The sequence below is a fragment of the Dendrobates tinctorius genome, unplaced genomic scaffold, assembly GCF_039654945.1.
Source record: "Dendrobates tinctorius isolate UK_male_01 unplaced genomic scaffold, ASM3965494v1 ptg000155l, whole genome shotgun sequence".
Lineage (NCBI taxonomy): Eukaryota > Metazoa > Chordata > Amphibia > Anura > Dendrobatidae > Dendrobates > Dendrobates tinctorius.
The window spans coordinates 18,083,078-18,105,776 of record NW_027361822.1 but is presented as its reverse complement, the minus strand read 5'-3'; the positions used below and the strand labels follow the sequence as shown (position 1 = coordinate 18,105,776).

Sequence of the window (22,699 nt, the reverse complement as noted above, 5' to 3'; positions counted from 1 at the left end):
GGCACTTTACGGCCATAATATAGCAGGGAATAAGTGGGTGTCCCGATTTACTACAGCTTGCGAACGAACGGCTCCTGTTCACATACCTAGAATCCCTCCTTGGGACTTAAACTTGGTCCTAGACGCCCTAACGGAAGCCCCTTTTGAACCAATAGACACTATCTCCAAGATACTTGTCACTCAAGACGGCTCTCCTAGTAGCACTAACGACTGCTAGGAGAGTTAGCAACATTTAAGCCCTATCCATAGATCCACCCTTTTTTCAGACATATCAGGATAGGTTGATTTTGAAACCAAACCCCTCATACCTTCCTAAGGTATCAGCAAAATTCCATAGATCACAAGAGATAGTTCTCCCGACTTTCTTCAGGGACCCCTCCACTCCTGAAGAACAGAAATTTCACATCTTGGACGTTAGCAGAACTGTCTTAAAATACATTGAAAGATCCAGGAGCTGGAGGCAGTGTAGGGCTCTGTTCATATAAGGGGTACGGAGTCACGAAGAGCACCTCATCCCGATGGATCAGGGATGCCATCCGACTACCATACTCCGTGGAAAGTAAAGATCCTCCGGAGAGCATCAGAGCGCATTCTACCAGAGTGATGATATCCACTGGGGTTGAGAGGGGAAACATTCCAATCAAAGCCACATGTAAAGCGGCAATTTGGTCAACCCCTTCTACCTTCTATAATCACTATAGATTTGACCTTTCATCAACTTCTGACCTAAGCTTTGGCAGGACTGTCCTTGGCACGGCGGTGGTCCCACCCAGGTGATGGTCTTTGGAATCTCTCCAGTGGGTGCTGTCGTGGCGAAGGGTAAAAAGCCGGATTACTTACCGGTAATGCTCTTTTAATGAGTCCACGACAGCACCCGCTCACTTCCCACCCTATAAAGATAACAATAGCTATAAATACACCAAATATTAAAGTGTATCTCCTAAAGTAAACACGTTAAATTTAAGATGCAAGAACTTTGCCTAACTCTTGGCGGTCCTGGTACTCTGAAATACAACTGAGGAGGAGAGGCGGACCGCCCCCTTTTATCTTTCTGTAGGTTTCCTGTTCCTGTGGGGCGGATCCCGCTACCTCCAGTGGGTGCTGTCGTGGACTCATTAAAAGAGCATTACCGGTAAGTAATCCGGCTTTTTTGCAATTTTACCACATTTGGAATTTTTTTGCCTGTTTTCCAGTACGATATATTTAAAAAATTGTGTTTTATTCAAAACTACAATTCGTCCTGCAAAAAACAAGCTCACAAACGGTTATATTGACAGAAAAACTAATATATGTCTCTGGGAAGAAAGGAAGAAAAAATGCAATCGCAAAAAAATGGAAAATCACAAGGTCATGAAGGGGTTAAAAAGGGTTCTTAAGAGCATAAGAAACCCACTCCAAATCACTCACCTATTCTTAAAAATAACGCAATTTTAAAAGTTAGCATATTTGTTATTCCCATCATAGCATAGATTCATACAACCACTTTTTTCTTTGCAAAGTATTGAATTTTTATAAGCGACTAAGCCACCGGCTTATCAAGGTGCAGAACAAGATGGCAATGGAGGCAGGAATAGATGTCTGTCCTCTTCAGCGATGATTCCAACGATAGCCATGACCATGCAGTGAGGAAGCCTTAACGAGGAATGTCACACTGGTCCTACTCCCATGATTATACTGTGGGGTGACATAATGTACGGTATTCGGACCCCTATAATCTTTATTGCAAGTACACTAATAGCTCGGCATTGCAGTGATCTGGCCAGTTCTCCAAAATATTTCAGGAGATGTATTTCTACCCACACAACACCAGACTGCATATTGCTTGTGGTACTGTGAGCTGCCTGCGTGGTCTAAACATGCTCTCATGTTCTGCAGCGTCTCCTGACTTCTCTGCCATTGAGCATTTCTGAGACATCATTGCTTGGCAATTGCAAATTGAGCTGCCAGCAGCAGATCTTGAGGATTTTCTGGCCCATGTGCATTCAGTGCAGCAGAACATTCCTCATACGACCATTAATAACCTCATTGATATCAACCATAGCATGTAACCGCATTTTTATACAAGCCACTAATACTCAATACAGAAAAGATAGAGATGTTTTGAAAAGTTTGTTTCCATTTTTTATCATTTCCAAATTACGAACATGTATTTCGATCCTGTGATTTCCATAACTTCACAACTTTTCTTTCTGGGTGCTACAATTTCAATATTGAGGAGTGTGGTAAGTCTGGCATATTTGTTAGTCCACCACAGATAGTATTTTTTAAAGCCAAATGCAGCAATGGACATATTTTATTTGAAAGGCAACAACTAGAGTTGAGCGAAACGGGTCAGTCAAATTCAAAAGTCGCCGACTTTAGCTAAATTCGGGTTTCACCGATCGAAACCCGACCATAGCATGAGGTCGCCGACCTGCGCGCCAAAGTCGCGTTTCAAATAATTGTTCCAGCGCCTTTTCTCAGCCAATGATGGAGGACGCACACTGTGGGCAACGCGGTCACATGGGCAGCGGCCACCACCATCTTAGAGAAGGGCATTGAAGTGATTGGCTGGCTTTGTGTGGCGTCACAGTGGCTATAAAAGGCCGTGACCGCCGACCGCCATCTTACTTCTGCCGATCTTAGAATAGGGAGAGGTGCTGCTGCTGATTGTGAATAGGGAGAGCGTTAGGCAGGGAAGAAGAAAAAAAAAATAGCTTCTGCTGATAGCGCTTTTCTCTGTACAGTTAGTGTGCAGTGAAAGGGGAGGATTTTTGTTGTGTGCAGCAGCGCTGGTGGTGATTAGGCTGCCTATTAAGGCCGGTTTCACATTTGCGCTTTTTAAGCGCACGCACGGCCGGGGGTAGCTCCGCCCCCGAGCCGGCTCTCTGCCCGGCGTGCCCGCCCCTTGCTTGTAGCGCCGCCTCCTAGCGGACAGCGGCGCCTGCGATCGGCGCACCCTATCTTTAGCATAGGGTGCGCAGATCGTGCGCAGGCCGTGCGCTAGTTGCGCTTTGACCTGCGCTGCGCACTTTTGACGGTGCGCCGTGCGCGCCAAAATCGAACTTTTCGGATTTTGGCGCGCACGGCGCACCGTCAAAAGTGCGCAGCGCAGGTCAAAGCGCAACTAGCGCACGGCCTGCGCACGATCTGCGCACCCTATGCTAAAGATAGGGTGCGCCGATCGCAGGCGCCGCTGTGCGATAGGAGGCGGCGCTACAAGCAAGGGGCGGGCACGCCGGGCAGAGAGCCGGCTCGGGGGCGGAGCTACCCCCGGCCGTGCGTGCGCTTAAAAAGCGCTAATGTGAAACCAGCCTAAGGCTGCCTGATAGCTGCATTGCTGTGTGCACACTGCTGTTCAAACTGCTTTTTTCAAAGCACTCCAACTTTTATTATTTTGTTCTGGTCAGTTACCGAGTTTTCATTTTTTCACACCGTATAGCGGTGTACGCTCCTCACACGCTACCGTGTACTGGCTGGTGTCACGGACAAATACAAGCTATCTGTGTGTGACTCTGGAAAAACAAACCGAGGAGATTTTCCATTTTTCCAGACCTACATTGTTTAGCGTTGTCCACTTTTCAAACAGTTTCGTTTATCTGCTGTTTGATAAAGGTCCAAACTATACGGAGACAGCGTGTGTCACTCTGTATAAAAATAGACGGAGATTTAAAATTTTCCATACAGACACCGTATAGCGGTGTACGCTCCTCACACACTACCGTGTACTGGCTGGTATCACGAACAAATACAAGCTATCTGTGTGTGACTCTGGAAAAACAAACCGAGGAGATTTTCCATTTTTCCATACCTACACCGTATAGAGCTGTCTGCTTTTCAAACAGTTTCGTATATCTGCTGTTTGATTATTGTCCAAACTATAAAGAGATAGCGTGTGTCACTCTGTATAAAAATAGACGGTGATTTAAAATTTTCCATACAGACATCGTATAGCGGTGTACGCTCCTCACACACTACCGTGTACCGGCTGGTATCACGGACAAATACAAGCTGTGTGTGACTCTGGAAAAACAAATCGAGGAGATTTTCCATTTTTCCAGACCTACACCGTATAGAGCTGTCTGCTTTTCAAACAGTTTTGTATATCTGCTGTTTGATCACGGTCAAAACTATACAGAGACAGCGTGTGTCACTCTGTATAAAAATAGACGGAGATTTAAAATTTTCCATACAGACACCGTATAGAGCTGTCCGATTCTCAAACAGTATTGTATATCTGCTGTTCGCATTACGGTCACATCTATACAGAGTCAGTGTGTGTGTGTGTGTGTGTGACACTCCGTAAATACATATATGGACATTTCCATTTCTCCATACACTGTATTGAGCTGTCCGATTCTCAAACAGTATTGTATATCTGCTGTTCGCATTAAGATAAGATAATCCTTTAATCGTCCCACCATGGGGAAATTCAGAGCATTACTGCAGCAAGGCAGGAACAAGTACAGATGCATAAAGGCATTACATTGCCAGAAGGTAGGTACATATACGAAAAAAAAAGATAGATCCAAAGTTGTGATAGTCCGGTTATATCAGTTCACTGTTTGGGTCATTCTCTGTTTTGGACAGTGCTGGTTATACAGCCTAACTGCAGCAGGAAGGAAGGACTTTCGATAGCGCTCCCTCTCACATTTAGGATGAAGTAGCCGGTCACTGACAGTACTGCACATCTTTGTCACGATCTCATGCATGGGATGGGAATCATTCTGCACCATCATAGCTCACCTTGGCCAGTATCCTCCTGTCGCCTACTTCCTGAACTGGATCAAGGGGGCATCCCAGGACAGAGCTGGCCCTTCTAATCAGTTTGTCCAGCCTATTCCTGTCCCTGGTTGATATGCCACTACCCCAGCACGCCACACCAAAGAAGATGACTGATGCCACAACAGAGTTGAAGAAGGATGCAAGGAGTGCCCCCCTAACTCCGAAGGCTCTCAGCCTTCTGAGCAGATAAAGCCTACTGTGGCCCTTCCTGTACACTGCATCCAAGTGATGGGCCCAGTCAAGCTTATTATTGAGGATCACACCAAGGTACTTATAGGTGTCGACTATCTCAATGTCATTTCCCTGAATGTTCACTACTACTGGTGGATTTTTTCCCTTGCGAAAGTCCACCACCAATTCCTTGGTCTTCCCGGAATTAATCCTAAGGTGGTTCCTCTGACACCACTCCACAAAAGCTTGGTTAGTATCTCTGTACTCTCTTTCATCTCCTCCTGTGATGAGGCCTACTATTGCAGAGTCATCAGAATACTTCTGCAAGTAGCAGCTAGATGAGTTGCACTTAAAATCCACAGTGTACAGTGTGAAGAGAAAAGGGGCAAAAACTGTACCTTGAGGTGCCCCTGTATTGCAGATCACCATGTCTTACACACTGTCCCGAACCTTTACAAACTGAGGTCAGTTCGTGAGGTAGTTAAGGATCCAGGTGGAGAGTTGGAGGTCCACGCCAACAAGGCCCAGCTTGTCTCTCAGTAGACCTGGCTGTATGGTATTAAAAGCACTAGAGAAATCGAAGAACATTATTCTCAGTGTTCCCAGGTTTCTCCAGGTGAGAGAGAGTCCTATCAAGAAGGTGGATAATGGCATCATCCACACCAATGCCCGGCCTGTAGGCAAACTGGAGAGGGTTCATATCCGAGCTCACTAGAGGACGGAGACGTGTGAGAACCAATCTCTCTAGTACCTTCATCAGGTGTGATGTCAATGCTACAGGTCTATAGTCATTAAGGTCTTTCGGATAAGGTTTCTTCGGAACTGGTACCACACACGATAATTTCCACAGTTGTGGTACTATACCTATTCTCAGGCTCATATTGAACAGATATGTAATGATCTCACTCAGCTGGTGCCGGCAGGTTCTGATTAGCCTTGCACTGATGCCGTCAGGACCTGCAGCCTTCAAAACTGTGATCTTATCCAGTTCTTTTGCAACCTGGGTACTTGTGAAGAACAGACCCTGGCTCAGTTGACAAGTTGCAGCAGGGGGTGAGGTTATTGTAGCAGAGAGGTGTGAATGGTATGCAGGGGCAGGAGCAGCCAATGTGTGATTAAATCTGTTAAAGAATAGATTAAGTTCATTAAGCCCCTCTTTATCTACAACCATCCTGGAGACAGTCTGTCTATGCCCAGATATAGACTTTAGACCCTCCCAGACTTCATGAATCCTTTTCTGTGACAATTTCAGTTCAATCTTTCTTATAATTAGCCTTTCCCTGCCTGATTAGATTCTTCAGATCTTTCTGCACCTCTCTGTCTGCCCTTGTCACCTGATCTGAAGGCCAACTTCTCTTTGAGTTGAGCCTTTATTCCGGGGCTGATCCATGGTTTATTGTTAGAGAAGCACCTCACTACTTTTGTGGGTACCGTGTTGTCTACACAGAAATTAATGTAGTCCGTTATACAGTGTGTGAGACCATCCATGTCATCACCATAGGAATCTTGCAGCACATCCCAAGTGGTTGTTTCAAAGCAGTCTCTCAGAGCATCATCACTCTCCTCAGTCCATATCCTCACTGTGCGAGTGACAGCAGGTTCTCTCTGTACAAGTGGCTTGTACACGGGTTGGAGGTGCACTAGGTTGTGATCCGATCTCCCAAGGGGCGGTAGGGCTGACGAGGCATATGCCCCTCTCACATTGGCAAAGAACAAGTCCAATATTTTGTTGTCTCTAGTGAGGCAGGTAACATACTGTGTGCAACCGGGTAGTATGGTTGCTGGAAACACATGATTGAAGTCTCCCAAAACCAGAAGGAGTGCTTGGGGGTGAAGGGACTGCATCATGCTCACTGTGGATTGTAGGACCTCAGTGGCGGCATCAGCTTTCGCAGAAGGGGGTACATATGCAGCTATCATGATTACATGCGATAGTTCCCTCGGTAAATAAAAAGGTCTCATGCCCACAGCTAATAGCTCAATGTCCTTACAGCATGTTTGCTCTTTGACCACGATATGCCTAGAGTCACACCATCTATCATTCACAAATATCGCCAGCCCTCCGCCTTTCCTCTTACCGCTCTCCCTTGTCCTGTCTGCGCGAATGAGTTTAAAGCCATCCAACGAGACAACAGTGTCCGGAGTACCTTCGGTGAGCCAGGTCTCTAAACAGCAACATACTGCACTCCCTTAATTCCCGATGATGTCTGGTCAGCGCCGACAGTTCGTCCATCTTATTCCCGAGTGACCTCACATTGCCCATAATGACGGAGGGAAGAGCAGGTCTATAGCGCCGCCTTCTAGCTTTCCTGAGGGCTCCGCTCTGCAACCTCTTCTCTTAGTCCTCCTTATTTCTGGTAGAATGTCCTCTGGTCTATTAGCAGCATGCTGCCTTGCTGTGTCCCTAAGAAGCAGTATAGCTTCTCTGGAGTAGACAATAGGGTCTTTTACAGTCACATCTATACAGAGTCAGCGTGTGTGTGTGACACTCCATAAATACATATACGGAGATTGTTAGTTACACAAAAAACGTATACAGCTGTACACTTCTGATACAGTACCGTATATCTGCTTGTTGGATTACGGTCAAATACATACTGGGAGAGAGTCTGTGACTAACAAAATATATACGTAGATTTAATTTTTTTAATACACCTTAAACAGCTGGACGCTCATACAGTACCATCTTTCTGCTGGTATTTTTGGTACATTTTCCCAAACATGAGGAACTATAATTCAGTATAAACTTATTACCCTCACCCACAAAGCCCTCCATGGCTCAGCACCACCCTACATCTCCTCCCTTGTTTCAGTATACCACCCTACCCGCGCCCTCCGTTCTGCTGATGACCTGAGGTTAGCATCCTCAATAGTCAGAACCTCCCACTCCCGTCTCCAAGACTTTACACGCGCCGCGCCAATTCTTTGGAATGTACTTCCCAGGTCAATACGATTAGTCCCCAATCCCCAAAATTTTAAGCGTGCCCTGAAAACGCATTTATTCAGACTGGCCTATCGCCTCAACACATTAACCTAATCTATCCCTGTGTGGCACAGCCAAAAGTTTTACCATAACCAGATTTCCCGCATCATGTTCCCACATGCTTTATGCATCCATTAGCCCTCTGTGTCTGTACTGTTGCACACTTAACATTATGGCTGGTCCATACAATCAGGGCAATTGTTACCACCCACCTTTCGTGTCTACCTCTTTCCTCATAGACTGTAAGCTTGCGAGCAGGGCCCTCTTTCCTCTTGGTATTTGTTATAATCTACTGTATGTGATTATTGTTATGCTGTAATGTCTATTGTCTGTACAAATCCCTTCTGAAATGTAAAGTGCTGCGGAATATGTCGGCGCTATAAAAATAAAATTTATTATTATAATGGTAGAGGCTGCGGACGTGGGCAGAGGGGCGCGTCTGGTACTGATGGTGGTGGTGCATCGGCTGGTTCTGCCAAAAGAACAATAGCAGCTAAGGCAGGAGGTGTTGAGCCTGCATCATCGTCTGGCCCAAGAAGGCCTGTAAGGTTCCCTTTTCTTGGAGTAGGAAAACCACTTTTAAAGCTGGAGCATCAGGAACAGGTTTTGGCGTACATTGCCGAAACAGCCACCAGCTCTATTGCCTCTTCAGAACGTTCGAAACCTGCAAGCACGGAGTCGTCAGTGCAGGGTTCTGGTCAGGAAAAACACCTTTTCTTGTGTCCTTCACCCCCACCAAAAGTTAAGGATGTGGCAGCCCACACTTCAGATTACTCTATGGAGCTCTTTTCACATACCGTGCCTGGGTTATCCAGTCTAATCCTGAATTCCCCAGTCCAAGATGAATCTGACATGGAGTGCATTGATGCACAGCCACTGCTAGATGATTCTGCTGGTACATTGACCCAGAGCACTACATTGCCCTCGCAGTCTACTGAGCCAGAATCTGACCCTGATGAAACTCAGGTGCCCCTTCCCGCATACTAAACCACCTTACACGGTGATACAGAGGAAGGTAAAGAGGAAGGTGCAGATGACTTTGAAGAGGAGGTGATGGATGACCCAGTTCTTGACCCGGATTGGCATCCATTGGGGGAGGAGGGTGGCGCTGGAAATAGTTCAAATAAGGAGAAGGATCCGCAGCAGGCATTGACATCGCAGCAGCAGTTATCTGGCAGGCCCGTAGCTGTCCAAAAACGTGGACCAAAAACTAAAAGATTTGCAGGACAGCTTGGCCAGATGGTCAACTGAGCACAGCGTGCAAGGCCAGAAAATGTATACCATAGTAGGAAGAGTGCAGTGTGGCACTTCTTTATCCAAAATCCTACTGATGAGGCAAAGGTTACCTGTAAGAAGTGCGGAAGAACCTTTAGCCGAGGTAAACAACTCAGAAATTTGAATACCAGTTGCATGCTTAGACATTTAACCAACATGCACTTGCAAACGTGGACGGACTACAAAACCTCAGGTAGCACATGTGCACCTGCTCCGACTCAAGTTAGCCGGCAACGCTCCATTACTTCCCCCACTGTAAGGCCACCGCTAAGCACACCACCATCAAGAAATGTTGAGGTGTCGTCGCTAGGCCAAAGCAGTCAGGCAATCACAATATTTTCGCGAAGAAACACTGAATCTAGGCCATCAACACCCTCACCATCACCAACCCCTTCTCAGTCTGTCATGTCCAATGCTCGTGCCCCCATATGCAGCTCTCAAGTCCAGCTCACCCTACCAGACACTCTGAGTAGCACAAGAAAGTACTCATCCGCGTACACTGGCTTTGAACGCCTACATTGCCAAACTTATCTCATTAGAGATGATGCCCTTCCGTTTGGTAGAAAGCGAAGCTCTCCGAGAGCTCATGGCCTACGCTGTCCCATGCTATGACCTACCCAGTCGGCACTTCTTTTCTCGAAAAGCCATCCCTGCCCTCCACCGGCATGTGAAAGACCGCGTTGTCCATGCACTAAAACAATCAGTGAGTGGAAAGGTGCACCTCACAACAGATGCATGGACCAGTAATCATGGCCAGGGCCGTTACTTGTCCATCACTGCGCACTGGGTTAATGTGGTAGATGCAGGCTCCACAGGTGACAGCGGCGGTGGAACAGTGCTGCCTAGCCCACGGTATAGGAAACAGTTGGCTGTAGGCTTTCGACCCTCCTCCTCCATAAGCGAAAGCTCGTCCACAGAGTGCAGTCGCACAAGCACTCCATCCGCAGCTGGCAGTGTTGCACACGAGGTGTCCCACTATCGAACAGCTAGTGGTAAGCGTCAGCAGGCTGTGTTAAAGATCATGTCTTTGGGCGACAACAGACACACCGCTGAGGTACTGGCCGACTACTTGCAGTGACAAACTGAGTCATGGCTGGGCAGTCTACATCTTGAGCCAGGCAGCCATAGCCCTTGCAAAACTCACACACATACCTTGCCTGGCTCAGACTTTGAACCTAGTGGTGCAGTGCTTCCTTAATAATTATCCGGAGTTAACATCCCTGCTCCATAAGGTGCATCCGTCGCTCGCCCGTACACTCCAATCATGCAGAAGCTGCAGCGATTGCTCCACCTCCCCAAGCACCGCCTAATCATAGACGTTGCAACAAGGTGGAACTCCACCCTGCATATGGTTGAGAGGGTGTGCGAGCAGAGGCAGGCTGTAATGCATTTGTGGGAGGATACACAGGCAGGGAGTTTGAGGGAAGACATGGAATTGTTGGGGGTGCAGTGGTCAAAGCTGAAAGACCTCTGTAAAGTCCTTCAGTGTTTTGAGGAATGCACACGGCTGGTAAGTGCAGACGACGCCATCATAAGCATGAGCATCCCACTTATGCGTCTGCTCATGCAAAGTTTGAGGCACATTAAGGATCTGGCGTCTGCAGCGGAGGAGGAGGGAAGCCTTGCTGACAGTCAGCCATTGTCTGGTCAGGGAACCGTCCTGGACGAGGTGGAGGAAGAAGAGGAGGATGAGGGAGATGATTATTTTGGGCAGGAGGATGCTTCTCGGGGCAAGAGAAAATGTTGGCATTCCAATGTCAGGTACAGGGTTTGTGCGTGACTGTAGGGACATGGATTTGCCAGAAAGTGCTCCACCCAGCAGTGGCAGTGCATTATTGACACCTGGAACATTGGCCCACATGTGCGATTGTGCCTTGTGGATCCTAAAAAGGGACCACCGCATTGCCAAAATGATGAAGGATGGCCAGCATCCTCGATCCACGCTACAAAGGCAAATTGCACAACATCATCCCACAGGAGAACCTAGAGATAATATTGGCTAACAAGCAACTCTGGTAAACCATTTGGTTAAGGCTTTCCCAGCACACAACAGCGGTGCTGGTTCTCCCACGAGCTGTAGTGGGCACAATGGAAGAGGTGTTTGTGGTGCACACAGCTGAAGTGGCTTTGGAGACAGGGGTTTCATGACCATGTTGTGGACTGATTTCTCAAGTACTGCTCACACGACTGCTAATACTGCATCGATTCAAAGTGACAGGAGACAGCAGTAGTCAACTATGGTTACAAACAACTTCTCCCATATCGATGTTCTCCCTCACAGGTCAGTCCCCTGACTTTTGGGCGTCTAAACTGAACACCTGGCCTGAATTGGCACAATATGCCTTACAGGAGCTCGCTTGCCCTGCTGCTATAGTGTGTTATCTGAAAGAGTCTTCAGTGCTGCTGGATCAATCCTGACAGAAAAAGGACTCGTCTGTCGACCCAAAATATTGATGATCTAACCTTCATTAACCCCTTAACCACCAAGGGTGGTTTGCACATTCATGACCGGGCCAATTTTTACAATTCTGACCACTGTCCCTTTATGAGGTAATAACTCTGGAACGCTTCCATGGATCCTGGTGATTCTGACATTGTTTTCTCATGACATATTGTACTTCATGCTAGTGGTAAAATTTCGTTCATATAACTTGCATTTATTTGTGAAAAAAATGAAAATTTGGCGAAAATTTTGAAAATTTCGCAATTTTCCAACTTTGAATTTTTATGCCCTTAAATCACAGAGATACGGCACACAAAAAACTTAACATCAGCACAATTTTGGAACCCAAATTTTTTTTTCTTAGGAAGTTATAAGGGTTAAAAGTTGACCAGCGATTTCTCATTTTTGCAACACCATTTTTTTTTTACGGACCACATCACATTTGAAGCCACTTTGAGGGGTCTATATGATAGAAAATACCCAAAAGTGACATCATTCTAAAAACTGCACCCCTTAAGGTGCTCAAAACCACATTCAAGAAGTTTATTATTAACCCTTCATGTGCTTCACGGGAATTTTTGAATATTTTAAAAAAATGAACATTTAACTTTTTTTCACAAAAAAGATACTTCAGGTTAAAAATTTTTTTTATTTTACCAAGGGTAACAGGAGAAGTTGGACTGCAAAAGTTATTGTGCAGTTTGTCCTGAGTACGTTGTTACCTGATATGTGGGGGGGAACCACTGTTTCGGCGCATGGCAGAGCTCAGAAGGGAAGGAGTGCTGTTTGACTTTTTCAATGCAAAATTGGCTAGAATTCAGATCGGACGCCATGTCACGTTTGGAGATCCCCTGATGTGCCTAAGCAGTGGAAACCCCCCACAAGTGACCCCATTTTGGAAACTAGACCCCCCAGGAACTTATCTAGATATGTGGTGAGAACTTTGAACCAACAAGGGCTTCACAGAAGTTTATAATCTACAGCGGTATAATTAAAAAAATCATTTTTCCACAAAAAATGATCTTTTCACCCCCCAATTTTTATTTTCCCAAGGGTAACAGGACCCTAAAAGTTATTGTGCAATTTGTCCTGAGTACGCTGATACCCCATATGTAGGTGTAAACAACTATTTGGGCGCATGGCAGAGCTCAGAAGGGAAGCAGCGCCATTTTACTTTTTTGGCTGGAATTAAGATCGGACACCATGTCGCGATTGGAAAACCCCTCATGTACCAAAACAGTGGAAACCCCCCACAAATGACACCATTTTGGAAACTAGACCCCCCAAGGAACTTATCTAGATGTGTGGTGAGCACTTTGAACCCCCAAGTGCTTCACTGAAGTTTATAATGCCCGGGCATGAAAATAAAAAAATCGTATTTTTTCCACAAACATGATCATTTAGTCCCCAATTTTTTTATTTTCCCAAGGGTAACAGGAGAAATTGGACCCCAAAAGTTGTTGTCCAATTTGTCCTGAGTACGCTGATACCTCATATGTGGGAGAAAACTACTGTATGGGCACACGTCGGGGCTCGGAAGGGAAGTAGTGACGTTTTGGAATGCAGACTTTTATGGAATGTTCTGCGCGTGTCATGTGCGTTTGGAGAGCCTCTGATGTACCTAAACTATTGAAACTCCCCACAAGTGACCCCATTTTGGAAACTAGACCCCCCATGGAACTTATCTAGATGTGTGGTGAGCACTTTGAACCCCCAAGTGCTTCACAGAAGTTTATAACGACCGGGCAATAAAAAATTGGGGGCAAAAATATAATTTTTGTGGAAAAAAATCATTTTTTTCCACAAAAATTATATTTTTGCCCCCAATTTTTTATTTTCCTAAGGGTAACAGGAGAAATTGAACCCCAAAAGTTGTTTTGCAATTTGTCCTGATTACACTGATACCCTATATGTGGGGGTAAAACACTGTTTGGGCGCATGGCAGAGCTTGGAAGGGAAGGAGCACCATTTGACTTTTTCAACGCAGAATTGGCTGGAATTGAGATCAGACGCCATGTTGCATTTGGAGAGCACCTGATGTGCCCAAACAGTGGAAACCCCCCAATTATAACTCCAACCCTAACCCCAACACACCCCTAGCCCTAACCCTAATGGGAAAATGGAAATAAATGCATTTTTTTAATTTTATTATTTTTCCCTAAATAAGGGGGTGATAACGGGGGGGTTTGATTTACTATTTATGGCGGTTTTTGTATTTGGCAGCTGTCACATGCTAAAAGACGCTTTTTATTGTAAAAATAGTTTTTGCATCACCACATATTGAGAGCTATAATTTTTCCATATTTTGACCCACTGAGTCATGTGAGGTCTTATTTTTTGCGGGACGAGTTGACGCTTTTATTCGTATCATGTTTGGGCACGTGACATTTTTTGATCGCTTTTTATTCCGATTTTTGGGACGCAGAATGAACAAAAACCAGCGTTTCATAAATTTCTTTTGGGGGGTGCGTTTACATCGTTCCGCGTGCGGTAAAATTGATAAAGCCCTTTTATTCTTCGGGTCAGTACGGTTACAGCGATACCTCATTTAGGTCTTTTTTTATGTTTTGGCGCTTTTATGCAATGAAAATAATTTTATATCAAAAATATTTTTGCATCGCTTTATTCTGCAAGCTATAACTTTTTTATTTTTTCACTCATGACGCTGTATGGCGGCTCGTTTTTTGCGGGACAAGATGACGTTTTCAGTGGTACCATGCATATTTATATTCCTCTTTTTGATCGTGCGTTATTGTACTTTTTGTTCGACGCTATGATAATAAATCATTATTTTTTGCTTCGGTTTTTATTTTTTAAGGGGTTTGCTAAAGGGGTTAACTAATGGGACAGTTTTATAGGGCGGGTCGTTACTGACGCAGCGATACCAAATATGTTTACTTTTATTGTTTGGTTTTTTTTCCAAAAAATGAATTTTAGGGAATTTTTTTTTTGTTTAATTTAGCGATTTTTTAAAATTATTTTTACACTTTTTTTTTTTTTTTTTTAACTTTATTACATTGCCACATCACAGATCACTATGACAGATCAGCGATCTGTCACAGGCACTGCACAAGGCTTCCTCCTTGCCTGCGCTTTGCAGGCATGAGGAAGCCAGCTCCCTGCAGGCCCCCGAAGGTCCCCGTCGCCATCTTGGATTCGGGGACCTGCAGGGATGGAGCCCCCCGCAGCAGCGCTGCACATTGCGCTGTTGTGGGGGGGCTCAGGGAAGCACGGAGGGAGCCCCCTCCCTGCCGATGCTTCCCTTTAACCCCCGGTACACCGCGGTGTGCAAGGGGTTAACATGTCGGGGCGGTCCGTGACCGCCCGACACATTATGCCGGGTGTCAGCTGTGATAATCAGCTGACACCCGGCTGCGATCAGCGGCGCTCACCACGTGGGCACCGCTGATCGCTGTGACGTACTATCCCGTCCCTGGGAATTAAGTCCCAGGGCACATGGACGGGATAGTACGTCACATGACGGGTTAAAATGAACTACAGTGGGGAAAAAAAGTATTTAGTCAGTCAGCAATAGTGCAAGTTCCACCACTTAAAAAGATGAGAGGCGTCTGTAATTTACATCATAGGTAGACCTCAACTATGGGAGACAAACTGAGAAAAAAAAATCCAGAAAATCACATTGTCTGGTTTTTTTTCATTTTATTTGCATATTATGGTGGAAAATAAGTATTTGGTCAGAAACAAGCAATCAAGATTTCTGGCTCTCACAGACCTGTAACTTCTTCTTTAAGAGTCTCCTCTTTCCTCCACTCATTACCTGTAGTAATGGCACCTGTTTAAACTTGTTATCAGTATAAAAAGACACCTGTGCACACCCTCAAACAGTCTGACTCCAAACTCCACTATGGTGAAGACCAAAGAGCTGTCAAAGGACACCAGAAACAAAATTGTAGCCCTGCACCAGGCTGGGAAGACTGAATCTGCAATAGCCAACCAGCTTGGAGTGAAGAAATCAACTGTGGGAGCAATAATTAGAAAATGGAAGACATACAAGACCACTGATAATCTCCCTCGATCTGGTGCTCCACGCAAAATCCCACCCCGTGGGGTCAGAATGATCACAAATACGGTGAGCAAAAATCCCAGAACCACGCGGGGGGACCTAGTGAATGAACTGCAGAGAGCTGGGACCAATGTAACAAGGCCTACCATAAGTAACACACTACGCCACCATGGACTCAGATCCTGCAGTGCCAGACGTGTCCCACTGCTTAAGCCTGTACATGTCCGGGCCATTCTGAAGTTTGCTAGAGAGCATTTGGATGATCCAGAGGAGTTTTGGGAGAATGTCCTATGGTCTGATGAAACCAAACTGGAACTGTTTGGTAGAAACACAACTTGTCGTGTTTGGAGGAAAAAGAATACTGAGTTGCATCCATCAAACATCATACCTACTGTAAAGCATGGTGGTGGAAACATCATGCTTTGGGGCTGTTTCTCTGCAAAGGGGCCAGGACGACTGATCCGGGTACATGAAAGAATGAATGGGGCCATGTATCGTGAGATTTTGAGTGCAAACCTCCTTCCATCAGCAAGGGCATTGAAGATGAAACGTGGCTGGGTCTTTCAACATGACAATGATCCAAAGCACACCGCCAGGGCAACGAAGGAGTGGCTTCGTAAGAAGCATTTCAAGGTCCTGGAGTGGCCTAGCCAGTCTCCAGATCTCAACCCTATAGAAAACCTTTGGAGGGAGTTGAAAGTCCGTGTTGCCAAGCGAAAAGCCAAAAACATCACTGCTCTAGAGGAGATCTGCATGGAGGAATGGGCCAACATACCAACAACAGTGTGTGGCAACCTTGTGAAGACTTACAGAAAACGTTTGACCTCTGTCATTGCCAACAAAGGATATATCACAAAGTATTGAGATGAAATTTTGTTTCTGACCAAATACTTATTTTCCACCATAATATGCAAATAAAATGAAAAAAAAAACAGACAATGTGATTTTCTGGATTTTTTTTTCTCAGTTTGTCTCCCATAGTTGAGGTCTACCTATGATGTAAATTACAGACGCCTCTCATCTTTTTAAGTGGTGGAACTTGCACTATTGCTGACTGACTAAATACTTTTTTTCCCCACTGTATGCATGGGTTTCAAAGGATTTTGTCCCACCTTCCCTTGATTACACATAGGTTGTCAGTAAACTGCCTCGCTTTTGTCCTCTTCCTTGGACTTAACCAATTCTGCCATTTGCAGCTGCTGAATATCCAGCCTACACATCAACATATGCCTTTTTTAACCCTCCCTAACTGGGCTGCCCCCCCCCAAGGACTGGGGTCAACACCTGGCGCACCCGGGCAAGTGCCGTTGCTCTGAACCGGTGGATGGGCCCACTGATGGCCGACGGCACTGGCACAGGACCCCTCATAGTACAATACAGTGTCTCTGATGGTGGGGTGGCCCACTCGCTGTCAGACACCAGCGTACTATGAGGGGCCCTGTGCCAGTACCGTCGCCCACGAGTGTGCCCCCCCTGCTTGGTCAGGGCCACAGCACTTGCAAGTTGCAATACTTACCTCTCCCTGCTCCACCGCTGTGTAGTCTGGGCAGTTAAATCCTTCACAGGGACGACCACTAGAAATTTGGTGTATTAATCGATGATGCTCAAGATGTAGCTATGGCCTGTCCTGCTGGCCTCTACCTTCAGATGATCAATGGCTACCATTTGTAATGGACGTCAACTTACAAGCGGATGCAGTGGTGTTTTATGATCACCTTTCACAGTTGTGACAGTCACAGACGTGTGACATTCCTTCCACCATTTTTCAATGTCTCCTCTCTTGCCAGTCCAATAGAATCGCCTACAGCCTGTGGCTTCTGTCTTTTGCACTCCAAAATGACCAGACACATCATGATAGGCAGTGAGGACCATGACTACATCTCTCCTTGTAATCACAATTTGATGGAGACGAGTAACGGTGATGTGATCCACGCTACTGCGATAAAGCAATCCTTTCTTCACAAAGAACCGTTTTCGCTGTCTCCACAGACACAGTAATTGAGGGTCTGCATCACCTCTGCAACATCTACCAGGAGGTTTTCCCGCGATGAGTAATTCCCAAATTTCTGCTGACACTCGACTTTCCGTCTGTACTTGTAGCCATGTAGTTTCCACTAGCGGAGAGGCTGGACTGGCTTACTGAGATTGAAATATATACAAAGATTTAAAAGTACCACAACACTGTATACTGGTGTACGCTTCGAATACCTTTCCCTTTTTCTACTTTTTTAATTCTGGTGTAATACATACTGAGCCTGTGAGTGTCTGTGTCTCACTCCGGAAGTATAGATGGAAATGTACAATTACCCCTATAATAATAATAATAATAATCTTTATATAGCGCTAACATATTAAGATGGCAACACAGGTGCAAGAATACCGATGAAACAACCGCTCGCAGCCTACCAATAAATGGAGGGGGCGGTTGCCTGGTATGTTAATGCACAACAAAACACTTGTATGCGGCGCTGTTCACACTATGGCCATGCACAGCATCCAGGCCAGCCTAGTAGTACCCTTCTATTAGCTCAGGCGGGCTGGCCCAGCGCTATCAAAATGCATGCCATGTGAACAGACACCGCAGTTTACAAGACCAAATGGGCCCAACTGCACCCTGAATAAAAAGTGCAAAAAAACAGATTAAAAAATGTGGAGTATTAGCTGATATGTTGGCCAAAATACGTGAGCCCGTAACCTGCAACCTGCGTCAAAGATCTCCACGTTTTTGCTGTTTTCCATGATCATGCTTACCAGCAAGGTTGTGCAAACTGGAAAGCCGATGATGGCCGAAACAGACAGTGGATCCAAGGAATATCTGGTACACAGGCATGCAGGGACTCCCTAGGAAACAGGAATTAGTCGCTGATTGGCATTTTACAGTTTATGAAGTTAAAAAATAATCCAGGTCATGCAGAGTAGTGAGGCAAATGGATGTATAAGCATTGGATGAGGCAAGAAGCAGTTCAGGAGCAACCCAAGATCAATTTTTAGCATTGATTCATTCCATTTCTGTTGAAAAATAAATATACATTTAATTTTTTTTTGCAGCTAACTGGACCGTGATCTCAGAGAATTACCAGATATTTTCACATTTTAATGCAAGTGATCCTGGTATCAGAGCTGATACTTTTGAAGAGCATCCCATTACACCAGACATACCTCTCGTCCTTCTTAATAAAAATAAATATAACAAAAGGGATGGTGAAGATCCAAGAGCACATACAAGAAAGAAGCCATTTTCATGTTCAGAATGTGGGAAAAGTTGTAGATCAAAATCTGATCTTACTAACCATCAGAGAATTCACACAGGGGAGAAGCCATTTTCATGCTCAGAATGTGGTAAATTTTTTAATCAGAAGACAAATCTTGCTGCACATCTGAAAATTCACACAGGTGAGAAGCCATTTTCATGCTCAGAATGTGATAAAAGTTTTTCAAGCAAATCCTCTCTTGCTCAGCATCAGAAAATTCACACAGGGGAAAAGCCATTCTCATGTTCCGAATGTGTAAAAAGTTTTTCATACAGATCCTCTCTTGCTAAGCATCTGAAAATTCACACAGGGGAAAAGCCATTCTCATGTTCAGAATGTGTAAAAAGTTTTTCGGACAAATCCTCTCTTGCTCAGCATCTGAAAATTCACACAGGGGAAAAGCCATTCTCATGTTCAGAATGTGTAAAAAGTTTTTCGGACAAATCCTCTCTTGCTCAGCATCTGAAAATTCACACAGGGGAGAAGCCATTTTCATGCTCAGAATGTGGTAAATTTTTTAATCAGAAGAGAAATCTTGCTACACATCTGAATAGTCACACAGGCAAGAAGCCATTTTCATGCTCAGAATGTAAAAAAAGTTTTTCAAACAAATCCACTCTTGCTCGGCATCGGAAAATTCACAAAGGGGAAAAGCCATTCTCATGTTCAGAATGTGTGAAATGTTTTATAATGAAATCTGATCTTACTACACATCAGAGAATTCACACAGGGGAAAAGCCATTTTCATGCTCAGAATGTGGGAAATGTTGCATATCGAAATCCTCTCTTGCTCAGCATCAGAAAATTCACACAGGGGAAAAGCCATTCTCATGTTCAGAATGTGTGAAATGTTTTATAATGAAATCTGATCTTACTAGACATCAAAGAATTCACACAGGGGAGAAGCCATTTTCATGCTCAGAATGTGGGAAATGTTGCTTAACAAAATCTCATCTTACTAAACATCAAAGAATTCACACAGGGGAGAAACCATTTTCATGCTCAGAATGTGAAAAAAGTTTTTCAAACAAATCCTCTCTTGCTCAGCATCAGAAAATTCACACAGGGGAAAAGCCATTCTCATGTTCAGAATGTGGGAAATGTTTTATAACGAAATCTAATCTTACTAAACATCGGAAAATTCACACAGGGGAGTAGCCATTTTCATGTTTAGAATGTGGGAAATGTTTTACAAACACATGAATCTAGTTATACATTGGAGTAGTCACACAGGGGAAAAGTAATTTTCATTTTCAGAATGTGGGGAAAATTTTCTTACATGTTTATTTTATTACTCAGAGAAATCACACGGGCAGGTAGACATTTTCTTTTAAATTTACTAGGCAAATTGTATGAGTGACAGTCAATGTAAATTCACATGTCATACAAGAGAAATGGAAAACAATTTAAATCACTAAATGATGACTAATAAATGTAATCAATTACTAATAAACATCTGTTATTAGAAAGCAAACGGCCGACAAAGGTGTATCTAGGTTTTCTGGCACCCGGAACAAGAATTCAGTTAGGCGCCCCTCTCATCATTCTCAGTTTATTTGAGTAGTGGTTGTGACATCTCTATCAGGACCTGCTTCTGAGACTTCAGCTTCTGTAGCCAGATGCTGCCTTATTCACTCTGCTGGCGGTGGTGGTGATATAAATTTCAGAACCAGAAGCTCTGGACAGTGAGGCCTTTCTAGCCACTATGGTTAGTTTGGCTGAGATCCGTAGTGTCATCTGTCTGGCAACATGGGTGTGTGTGCTTTTTGCTGGAGTTATCAGCTCCCTGCTCCAGCTACTCAGATTGTGCCACACCATACTAAGCCTTCCAGTTTGCTGTTGGAAGCTGCTAAAGATAGCTTTGTGTTTCCCTGGCTAGGTGTGCATCTGCTCCTGTTTTGTTAAGTGCATTCCTGTATTGACTCCGGCTAGTTTCTCACTATTCTTATAGATCCTGATTTTGTTCTTGTCATGACGTCTCTGCTCTGACCCTGGTTGGTGACCTATCCTACCTCTGGATAGTAGCCCATCCATGGTAGCATTCCACTGAGTCCTGTTGTAAAATCAGATCCCAGTATAGATGTTAAAGGGTATAGGGATTTCTCTGGAGTTTTCCAGACAGTGGCTTATGTCAAGTCTGTCTGTTAGGAGTGTACCAAGTCTAAGTGGTGCCCCACTCCCCTTGTTTGTGTTATAATGTGGAGTGTCATGTATGTTTTGTAGTGCTGTTACTGTGTAGTGTAATGTATAAATATATATGTTGTAAGAAAAGTGCAGTACTTAAGTTAGCCCACTAGATAGGGGACATGTAAGCACACATAGAACAGGGTAGGAAATGGTTAACATAGGGGAGGCCAACTGTGGGTAACTCAGAGAGTTTCCCCCCTTTTAGTTAATAGCGTCGGAGTGCTTGGACAGGGTGGTTGGCAACATGACATTAAGCAAGTAGCCCAGTCGTCCGGGGCCTGTGGGCCGAAGGTCACAGCAGTAAAGGAATGCAGGACAGCTCCAATATGTGGCTGCCAACTACGTGGGCAGATGCCCTTATGTCTGCGGCAAAACGGACAGGGGAACTCCTGAAGTTAGTGAGACTGACCAGAAGGAATGCTGCGGTACCGGACGAGTCAGTACGACCCTGGGACTTTCTGGAAGAAGTGAGGTAAAGCACAGGGAAAGAAAAGGATGTAGTCTGTGATGAACCCTATGTTGCTTCTGTGACTGAGCTGGACGTACTGAAAATGGAACTAAAATTGTTTATTTTAAGTTTGAACTGAACTCTGTCTCTCATTGTATGAAACCGCCAGAAGGAAATCCTCAGCAGATCAGAGAGGACCCTGATGGGACAGAAAGTGAAAGAAAGGTATGCTACAAAGGGGACACTGTGTGTGTGGCAGAAGACCAGGTCGTGATTGAACAACCATTGTCAGCCACGACTACGGCCCTGGCTTCCCCCACATGTCCGAGTCAGCTTTTTGAGCCTGTGGCCTTAGACAGATGTTTCATTATATCTGGTCCAAACAAATAATGGATCCACTCCAAATGCTGGAGTGTTGTGAGTTCATTTTTTCCTTCACCGTTGAGGTCTGATGAACTCCCTCCTCTGGTGAAGGAAGGTAGTGAGGCTGATTACCAAACACCTGGGCAGCTAGATGATGACTGGGTGGCTGGAATTGAGGACTGGATATAAGGCAGCCAATGCCCTTCTGCCTTGCTGGTGATCCTGCTGGATTCTTGGAGACCAGTCTGATTCCTGCGTCTCAAAGCTAAGTTTTTCTGCTCTGCTTTGTACACTTCAGTTTTGTTTTTGTTTTGCCTTGTTTTTTTGAGAGTTCTGCCATCCCCGGCCGGGGGTGAGCTGAATTCCATTTTTGTCTCTGATCTGTTGATCTTTTGCTCTGTCTTCAGAATATACCTGAGTGCTGATTTAGTCTTTTGAAGCCTAGCGACTTCAGGGCCTGTTTTTCCTATCAGTCGGTTGGCACATTTTGGATAGGGTTATTGCGGATGGCAGACAGCAGCTTTCCTATCCTGTCCTATTTTAGTTAGCTTGGGCCCCATCATTTGCTCAACCTATCTTTCTATCTGTGTTAGTGTTTTCATCTTGCTTCACCGTCATTATATGTTGGGGGCTGCCTATTGCTTTGGGGTCTGCTCTGGGGCAGTTTAGTTTTTCCCCTTTCTGTCTTTAGGCTATGTAGTTCTCCGGCTGTGATCGAGGGGTCTAGGGCACCGTAGGAACCCCCCACGGCTACTGCTAGTTGTTGTGGATAGGTTCAGGGATCTGCAAT

General features: G+C 45.1%; 1 pseudogene; it reads left to right on the top strand.

The window, feature by feature from the left end:
• Positions 1 to 21,686, top strand: part of LOC141051044 (uncharacterized) — a 49,204-nt pseudogene extending 27,518 nt beyond the window's left edge.
• The last annotated feature ends 1,013 nt before the right edge of the window (positions 21,687 to 22,699 follow it).